Raw genomic sequence first — 10,483 nt, forward strand, 5'->3', positions numbered from 1 at the left:
TCTTGGGGAAACGATATTGGAGGCTAAAACCTGTGAAGCTGCTGTTAGTTGTCCATTTCCATTTATATTCCAAGAAATCCATGAAGTCATTACTACTAAACTTGAATAAAAACCTAGGATTGTTTTGTTTACTGTCTGTGAGTTTAGGTACAGTGCATCCGGAAAGTATTCACAGCGCTTCACTTTTCCCACATTTTGTTATGTTACAGCCTTATTCCAAAATGGATTCAATTCATTATTGTCCTCAAAATTCTACAAACAATACCCCATAATGACAACGTGAAAGAAGTTTGTTTGAAATCTTTGCAAATTTATTAAAAATAAAAAAAAAAAACATTCAAGTATTCACAGCCTTTGCCATGACACTCAAAACTGAGCTCAGGTGCATGCTGTTTCCACTGATCATCCTTGAGATGTTTCTACAGCTTGATTGGAGTCCACCTGTGGTAAATTCAGTTGATTGGACATGATTTGGAAAGGCACACACCTGTCTATATAAGGTCCCACAGTTAACAATGCATGTCAGAGCACAAACCAAGCCATGAAGTCCAAGGAATTGTCTGTAGACCTCCGAGACAGGATTGTATCGAGGCACAGATCTGGGGAATGGTACAGAAACATTTCTGCAGCATTGAAGGTCCCAATGAGCACAGCGGCCTCCATCATCCGTAAATGGAAGAAGTCTGGAACTAGCAGGACTCTTCCTAGAGCTGGCCACCTGGCCAAACTGAGCGATCGGGGGAGAAGGGCCTTAGACGAGGAGGTGACCAAAAACCCGATGGTCACTCTGACAGAGCTCCAGCATGTCTCTGTGGAGAGAGGAGAACCTTCCAGAAGAACAACCATCTCTGCAGAACTCCATCAATCAGGCCTGAATGGTAGAGTGGACAGATGGAAGCCACTCCTCAGTGAATGGCACATGACAGCCCGCCTGGAGTTTGCCAAAAGGCACCTGAAGGACTCTCAGACCAAAGATTGAACAAAGATTGAACTCTTTGGCCTGAATGGCAAGCGTCATGTCTGGAGGAAACCAGGCACCAGTCATCACCTGGCCAATACCATCCCTACAGTGAAGCATGGTGGTGGCAGCATCATGCTGTGGGGATGTTTTTCAGCGGCAGGAACTGGGAGACTAGTCAGGAATGAGGGAAAGATGAATGCAGCAATGTACAGAGACATCCTTGATGAAAACCTGCTCCAGAGCGCTCTGGACCTCAGACTGGGGCGAAGGTTCATCTTCCAACAGGACAACGACCCTAAGCACACAGCCAAGATAACAAAGGAGTGGCTACAGGACAACTCTGTGAATGTCCTTGAGTGTCCCAGCCAGAGCCCAGACTTGAACCCCATTGAACATCTCTGGAGAGATCTGAAAATGGCTGTGCACCGACGCTCCCCATCCAACCTGATGGAGCTTGAGAGGTCCTGCAAAGAAGAATGGGAGAAACTGCCCAAAAATAGGTGTGCCAAGCTTGTAGCATCATTCTCAAAAAGACTTGAGGCTGTAATTGGTGCCAAAGGTGCTTCAACAAAGTATTGAGCAAAGGCTGTGAATACTTATGTCCATGTGCTTTTTTTTTTTTTTTTTTTTTTTTTAATAAATTTGCAAAGATTTCAAACAAACTTCTTTCACGTTGTCATTATGGGGTATTGTTTGTAGAATTTTGAGGAACATAATGAATTGAATCCATTTTGGAATAAGGCTGTAACATAACAAAATGTGGGAAAAGTGAAGCGCTGTGAATACTTTCCAGATGCACTGTAGGTACTCTGCCCTAGCAGCTTTTAAAACCTGTCTATAGCTAGACATACTGTCCTTCCACACAATTGGAAATACCTTTAGATTAGTCCTTCTCCATTTGCGCTCAAGATTACAAGTTGCTCTCTTAGAGCATGAGTATGACTGTTGTACCACGGTGCAGGATGTTTCTCTCTAACCTTTTGTAATTTGATAGGGGCAACATTTTATCTTTAGTGCTAGAGATAATGTGCTTTGTATCCCTGTGCACAAAGCGAGCTCCATGAAGACGTGGTGCGTGAAGGTTGGAAGAAGGTGGAAGAACTTGAGCGTCCTGTACAGATCCCTGACCTCAACCCTACTGAATACCGTTGGGATGAACTGGAACTGGAGCTTCCTCACATCAACATCAGCACCCGACCTCAACCTCACTAACGCTCTTGGTCATTTGTGAATGAACACAAATCCCCACAGCCACGCCCCAAAAATCCAGTGGAAAGCCTTCCCAGAAGAGTGGAGCGCATGATAACAGCAAAGGAGGAGTAAATCTGGAATGGGACGTTCAACAAGCACGTATGTACGTGATGGCCAGGTTATATTTGTGTTATATTACATTTGTGTTAAGGACATTTTGCCACTCAGCTATGAGGCTTTATAAAAAAAAATTTTTTTAAATCATGATAATTGGAGAAAAATCACAAGATGATCCACAAAGTTCAGTCACAGTTCAGTGAATTGCTGTGGTTAAATGTTTAAAAAGCCCTCGATGACAAAAAAAATCTTTACAGACCCACAATCAAGAGACGGTGGAGGTTCGGCCTCATCAAAGTGACGCTTTAAAACAAAGCTGATGCTCTGGAGCGGCCGCTCAAACCTACATTTATCATCGGGGTGGAAAAGAAAGGTGAAATTCTAACACTGGAGAAATATGTGTGTGTGTGTGAGAGAGAGAGAGAGAGAGTGTGTGTGTGTGTGTGTGTGTGTGTGTGTGTATTCCCAGAGACGCAGGGGTCTTTTCTGCACACTCGTTTCCAGCAAGCCTGCAGGGCTCCTTGCCACCGTTTCACCACCGTTTACAAAAAAGTTAATTGAGCTAACAGCAGGGAGGAACAAATCACCCCCGTGATACTCACAGCTCAGAAACGTTTCAGGTTCTGAAGACAAAGTATCGATCAGACGCTGTGGGAGGAAAGTCCATATTTTAAATTGTCTATATTCAAAGGCTTTCTAATAGAGCTGTGCTTGGCCAGTGGATTGGAGGTTCGATGGCTGGCGTCTTTTCATAGCTGAAGCGCTGAGCGATGCGCACGTGAGATGAATCCTAACGCAGGAAATGTATTTACTCTAAACCCCGTGATGTGGAGTAGACAAGAGATGCCTGTTATAATAGAAGCTTATTTGGAGCCAGATCATTTTATTTTAAGAAATTTGCTTTGAACAAGAGACTGTTCATGAACATGTGGGTCAATATTAGGAATTTTGTTTATGGGATTACAACAGGTAACAATGTAAAGAAATATCATAGGAAGACTTAAGTAAGTAAGTAAATAAGTAAGCAATGCGCTGTTCGCTTGTTTTGAGAATGTTGCGCAACATTAAATGTATTTAAAATGAACTTCTTAATTATTGCCCTGATGGTGGAAATGCACATTTTCAATGCTTGTGCTATTTTCTTACAGCCACGCCCCATTTTGTGAAGCTCAACAACCTTTTGCCGCACATCACAGCTATAATCCTCGCTCTTACCCATCGTTATGAATGACTAAGGGAATCTGGCTTGTGTGTTTCATCATATTTATACCCCTGTGAAACAGGAAGTCATGGTTGAACAATTTCCTGTTCCTAGTCACCCAGGTGTACTAAAAAAATTTAAATATATAAATATATTTTTCTCATATGAATTCATAGGTGTGCACATCGATATTTAACAAAGATAGTATTATGTTTTGGATGAACCTGTGTTGTGTTTGTAATTGTTTGATATCCATGAGAGCAGAGTATTTTTGTGAATTTTTTGAACAAAAGATCAAAAGGCTAAAGAATAAAGACAATTTTTTCACAGCCTTCTTTGCTCATATTTACCAGGGGTAGTGGTAATATTAGTGGAGAGCACTGTACAGAGTTCGGACTGATTTGTGTTCATAATAAATAAAAACCTTTTTTCCCACCACAGAACCAAAGCAATTTTATTAACATTGTTGTCGTGAACACTTTTCGCACATCTTAGCGATTGAAAAAAATCTTAAATTTACTCATATTTATCTAATATTTCCCCATGATACGATCACAATAAACCAAATATCTGTTTATTAAACTATTTCTAGATATTTTTTTACTCATTACAAGCTTGAAATAATCTTGTACTGGTAGATTTTTTTTTCCTTCTAATTTGAGGCGTTTACATACAGTGTATCCAGTAAGAGACAAAAGGATCTACTAATGCAGTAAGGCTTGAAATGAGTAAAATCATCTAAAAACAAGCTGAAAAACCTTATAGTTCACTTGTAATAATCTCAGAATAAGAACTTGATCTATAAGATATTTTAACTAGCTATGATCTTTTGCCCTGAGCATGACTATAACATCATTATTATAATTAGATACGTCATCAATGATTTCTATTTCTGGAATCAGAAAAGCTTCTACATATAAACCTCGGCTCTTTTCCTCGAGCAATTTGTGCAAAATCTGTGCGATGCATTCGAACACTTTGCAAATTATTGGCGGGCGTGTTATTAACCTCATCTTCAGACAACCACCAACATCATTCCTCAATCACAGCTCGAGACTCGGGGCAAATTCTCCCATGATGCTCTGCACCTGCTGCAGGTTTAATTATCATATTTTAATAGTATAATTTGTTGCCGTCTGTTCAATTAAATGCAAGGTTATAAGCTAACCGTGCTCAGGGTGTGTTTAGTTTACCTCCGTGTTCTCCGAAATTCTTTTAAAATCCTTGTGTAGTTGGATTGTCTTTCATTCTCAAGCATTAAATATATATAAGCATATAAGCATAAACATGAACAACAATAAACATTCTGTTGTTGTTGTTTTTTTAAATCATGGAACGTAGATAAGTAAGAAAGTAAGAAATCACTTGAGGTCATGATGTTATTGGAAAATAATCAGTGACAGGGTGGTGTGATCGATTGGATTTAAATGAACATTTTTTGGTTTATTGTAATCTCATAAGAGGTGTATTTTGCAGTATAGTTGTTCACAATTTGCTGTTTTAAGATCTCAAACTATTGAAATTGTTCCTGTGTTTTGTTTCTGTTGAGCCAAAAAAACGCACGTTTTCGCGTCGACGCAGAGAAAGGAATTAGATTTCCAAACAGATCCATGTACGTGTGGACGGGGCTTTAGATGCTCATCCTATTGACGGTCTTCTGAGACCAGGAACTCATTAAACTCACAAATAATTTGTGTATTAACAAAAAGTTCTTATATATTTCCCCCCATTAAGCCAATGGACATCTGAATCTGGAATGATTGCCAGTTGCATAGGTCTCGGATTTTAACAGATCCCACGGAAGCCCCGCCCCCTTTTCCCCATCTCACATTCGTAATCTCTCGTCTCGACTCGGTTGTCCTGCTTGAAAGATGCACCGACGCAGCGTCCTTGCTATCTGACAGGAATGTTTCTATAGTGCTTTTATTTCTAGACACTAAAAGCGCTTTACATAGTATGGGGCGGGGCGGGGGGTCTCATCAACCACCACTAATGTGTAGCATCAACCCGGATGATGTGACGGCAGCCATATTGCGCCAGAACGCCACCACACACCAGCTATTAGTGGAGAGGAGAGTGATGTAGTCAAATTCAGAGATGGGGATTATTAGGTGGTCGTGATAGAGAAAGACCAATGGGGGAATTTCATCAGGACCCCGGGGTTATACCCCTAGTCTTTTACCATAAGTGTCCTGGGATTTTTAACGACCACAGAGAGTCAGGACCTCGCTTTAACATCGCAGCCGAAAGACCGTGTCCCGTTACTATACTGGGGCGTTAGGCCCCACACAGACCACAGGGTGGGCGCCCCCTGCTGTCCTCACTAATACCACTTAATACAGCAACCTTAGTTTTCCCCATGAGGTCTCCCATCCAGGTACTGGCCAGACTCAACCCTGCTTAGCTTCAGTGGGAAACTGAAGGGAGATATGGCTCTGGCGACCAACGTACTGTACGTTCGACTTAGCTAGCGTTAGACGAGTGTATAGTGAACATTAGTTACTTGTATTTACCAAAGTTTCGACCGGAATTGACAAAAATACAAATAATTGTCAAATCTAACATTGTACAAAATATATTCATTGTAAAGATATTTTTTTTTAAATGTAGAAAATGTCGGCCATTTTGTAAAAACGCTATTGGAAACATATGGTTATGGGTTGTTGTTGTTTTTTTTTTTAATTGTTTGCTGCGTTTTTGTGTTTTTTTTCTGCGGGACTACGTATTCTTCTTCTTCAGGGTCGGCAGGTCCTAATAATGTTCCAGAAGAAGAATCGGTGCTCCTATTATTCAGGTTAAAATCCAACGCATGCTGATTTATTACTGCAGTATTTGCTTGGAGTTGGACAAAACAGACATAACTTTATTAATCAGGAAACATCAAACATAACATTCGGTCATACACAATGCCAATTTTCAATTCAAATCTAATGGTGAATGCATTGGGAAAGCCATTAGCGTAGAGCAACAAACAAACTGGAAATCTTGTTCCAGTAATGAAGTGCTACACCCATGAGCCTGCTGTAGTCATTACCCCCGTAATATAAGGCAAAATGGACGACTTTTACACAACAGCACCGTTGCTTTGAAGTGAGGGTGAGGAGTCGGGGGCCTTAAAGGCTGAGGCGCTGCCAAAAGCAGATGAAAGCTCCGGGATCTCTCTGTAATTAGAAGGCAGCGTACAAAAGAGATAGACAGACAGACGCACAATCACTGCAGCTGATCAGGAGCCAACAAAGCCGAGGACGCAATTTAGCACCGGTCCTCTAGGTAATCAGCGGCCTCCCAGAAACATTCTGAAATATGGAAAATTATAGTTCAGACAAGAGGGCAGGACGGTAACCATGGCAATTGAACCCCTGTCATTATGCCCCGCCCCCTTCTCTCATTGTCACCCCCCCCCCCCAAATCATCCATCTCGGGTGCTAAACTGCAGCCGGTTTGAGTTGTGGAGTGTGGCTTTTGCATTCGAGAGTTTGCATACAGAGATGCAAAGCTCTTTCTGGAAAAAAAAAAAGGGAGACTAAAGACCTTGAGCAACTGACAGGACAACGAAAAAAAGGAAAAGGTCAGCACTATATATGAAGGTTATTTACTGCATTCGATCACATTCATAAATGGTAAATACACGACACACAATCACACGACACACTCAGGTCGAGCTAAAGCACTGCTTCTTTCTTTCCATTTTTTTCTTAGCTATTTCTTAGCTCTTTATTTTTTAATGTACATAGCAAGACTGTCCCTTTAAGAACTGCCTCCACCTCATCACGTCATCACCCCACCCCAAGCACAAGCAGATTGGTTTTGGTGTCCCACTTTCACTGAACTTGAGCTAATCGAAACAGACAGTTTCGAGTTTATATACCAGCTCCACAGAGAAGAGAGCATAGTGACAAAACTGCCACAATATATATATATATATATATATATATATATATTGGTGCTAAGCAGGGTTGAGTCTGGCCAGTACCTGGATGGGAGACCTCCTGGGGAAAACTAAGGTCGCTGAAGGAAGTGGTATTAGTAAGGCCAACAGGGGGCGCTCACCCTGTGGTCTGTTTGGGGCCTAATGCTACAGTATAGTGACGGAGGGGCACTATAGTGTAAAAACAGCACCGTCTTTCGGATAAGACGTTAAAGAGTCAGATCCTGACTCTCGGTGGTCATTAAAAATCCCAGGACACTTATGGTAAAAGAGTAGCGGTGTAACTGGTGAAATTCCCCCATCGGTCGCTCTCTATCATGGCCTCCTAATAATCCCCATCTCTGAATGGGCTACATCACTCTCTCCTCTCCACTCGTAGCTGGTGTGTGGTGGGCGTTCTGGCACAATAGGGCTGCCGTCACATCATCCAGGTGGATTCTATACACTCAGTATTAGTGGTGACATTCATTCGTAGTGTGTATAGACGTAGTAAATAAAGCGATTATTCAAAAAATATCAGCAGCTTCTTTAGTGTTCTCATTATTATTCTCATCTTAAATTGTAACAGTAACCGGACTCTCCGTTAATAGCTACTGTTTCAGAAAATGTACGTGACCTTTAATGTAAAGTGTTTTTAAACATTGAAAATATTTATTTATTTATTTACTTGTTTGTTTGTTTATTTGTTTGATTTTTCTTCTTCTTCTTCTTAATGAATAACATTGTTTTAAATTCTTTATTTTTTTTTAGCTATCTGTCTGACTTTTCATTTATTTGTGTAGTTAGTTATTAATTATAATTGAGTTAAACTGTCATGGTATGTATCTTTTAACCTTAAAGATGTGAGCAGGAATCAGTCAATCTATCTATCTATCTATCTATCTATCTATCTATCTTTCTGTCTGTCTGTCTGTCTGTCTGTCATTTTTGTAAAGTTATTTGAGTTAAAGGGTCTTGGTGCTTATCTTCTGACCTGATGACAATTTGGAGTATAGGTGTGAGCAGGACTGAATGGATTGATTGATTGATTGATGGATTGATTGGTTTATTTAATTGGTTGATTGATTGGTTGATTGATTGATTGGTTTAATTCATTGATTGATTGATGGATTGATTGGTTGGTTGGTTGGTTGGTTGGTTGATTTATTGGTTGGTTGATTGATTGATTGACTGATTGATTTATTGATTGGTTGATTGATTCTTTGATTGATTGATGGGTTGATTGATTAGTTGATGGGTTGATTGATTGATTGATTGATGGGTTGATTGATGGGTTGATTTATTGATTGATTGGTTGATTTATTGATTGATTGGTTGATTGGTTGATTTATTGATTGATTGGTTGATTTATTGATTGATTGGTTGATTGATTGATGGGTTGATTGATGGGTTGATTTATTGATTGATTGGTTGATTTATTGATTGGTTGATTGGTTGATTTGTTGATTTATTGATTGATTGGTTGATTTATTGATTGATTGATTGATTGATTGATGGGTTGATTGATGGGTTGATTTATTGATTGATTGGTTGATTGATTGATTGGTTGATTTATTGATTGATTGGTTGATTTATTGATTGATTGGTGGATTGATTGGTTGATTGGTTGATTTGTTGATTGATTGGTTGATTGGTTGATTGTTTGTTTCTCAGCCCATTTTGTTTGTACTTGTCTGTGTTATTCTCAAATGAACATAATTAGGTGAACATAGCTCCATCTCAATCAACAACCAAAAGTCTGATTTAATGTTTTATTCTGATCTATTGTCTTATCATTAAACCGTTTCTGTAATCGTCTCCCCTCTATTACTCGACTATACAATATAAAATGCAATTAGGGTGACATGAGGATCCTAATTTCCATTCTCAAGCCTCGATCAAGTCGGCAATAAACTCACAGGACTCCGTGTAAAACGGGACAACTTAAAGTCCATTCTGTGCCGGTCTCTCTGACACACTTTCATATTCTCGCTGCCGGTAGAAACAGATAAAAGCAAGAGGTCAAAGTTCAGGGACACTAAGACACGCAAACGGACATGCAGTAATGGTAGAACACGCCGTCGGCCTCGGTTGCCCTCGATTTCTCAGCTGCCAAGCCTGTGGCATTTCCAAATGCCTCGGGAGGAAATGGAATGTAAAATATGGTGAACTGAGAGGCGACGTTTTCTCACCACTGAGAAATAACAACCGGGTGTCCTTTAACCTACTCCTTCAACCGGGTGTCCTTTTACAAATACTGCAACATAACTGGGGTGGTATTTCGCTAAAGGGAGCTGTTTCAACACAACCGTCACAGCTAATAATAATAATAATAATAATAATAATAATAATAATAATGTAAAAAATCATGATATACTGTACTTACTTCAGCCTGTTGGGTTTTACCAGCTTTGATACAGGCTTTATCAGAAATAAGGCATGGAAATAGGTAGGAATAAACAAATAGGTATGTTCAGGTTGTGCTGTTATAGGAAAACAATCAATGACATTGTGGTATGACGAAGGAGAGTTACTGTTACTACACGAAATGTTATTCGTGGCACTTCTTCGAATGTTTTATTCCTCTTATAACACAGCAATTTGCCAACGATTACGACTTCCACTGCTTTTATTTTATAAGAAGGATTCGTCTTGTACTTTTATCCATTTATAGCTACATTTAATGTTCTGGAACGCCACGCCCTCTAAACAATGTATCTCCTGCTCTCATTTACGTTACAGCAGCTATAAACTAAGTAAAAGCCGCTCCCTCACCAGCATCAAAGCTTTTTTTCTCAAAGATCTGAGAATGTGGAAAAACAGCTTTACCTCTGAATGTTACAAAGCGCTGACACTGGAGACTCCTTCCGTACATCTTAAATAAATGTCAACTCATAGAAAACCTTACCATATCAACGAATATACATGTTTTATATATATATATATATATGTTTATGTGGCCCGTCTGACATACAAGACCCTGCGAACAAACTGTGGTATAGGTGCTACTGGGTGTGGCTCTTACTGAAGATATAAGAATAACTGAAAAGTACACCATAGCTTGATCGCTATAACATACTGTTGTACCACAAGCTATTGTTTATTT

This window comes from Ictalurus furcatus, chromosome 1 (genome assembly GCF_023375685.1).
Source record: "Ictalurus furcatus strain D&B chromosome 1, Billie_1.0, whole genome shotgun sequence".
NCBI lineage: Eukaryota > Metazoa > Chordata > Actinopteri > Siluriformes > Ictaluridae > Ictalurus > Ictalurus furcatus.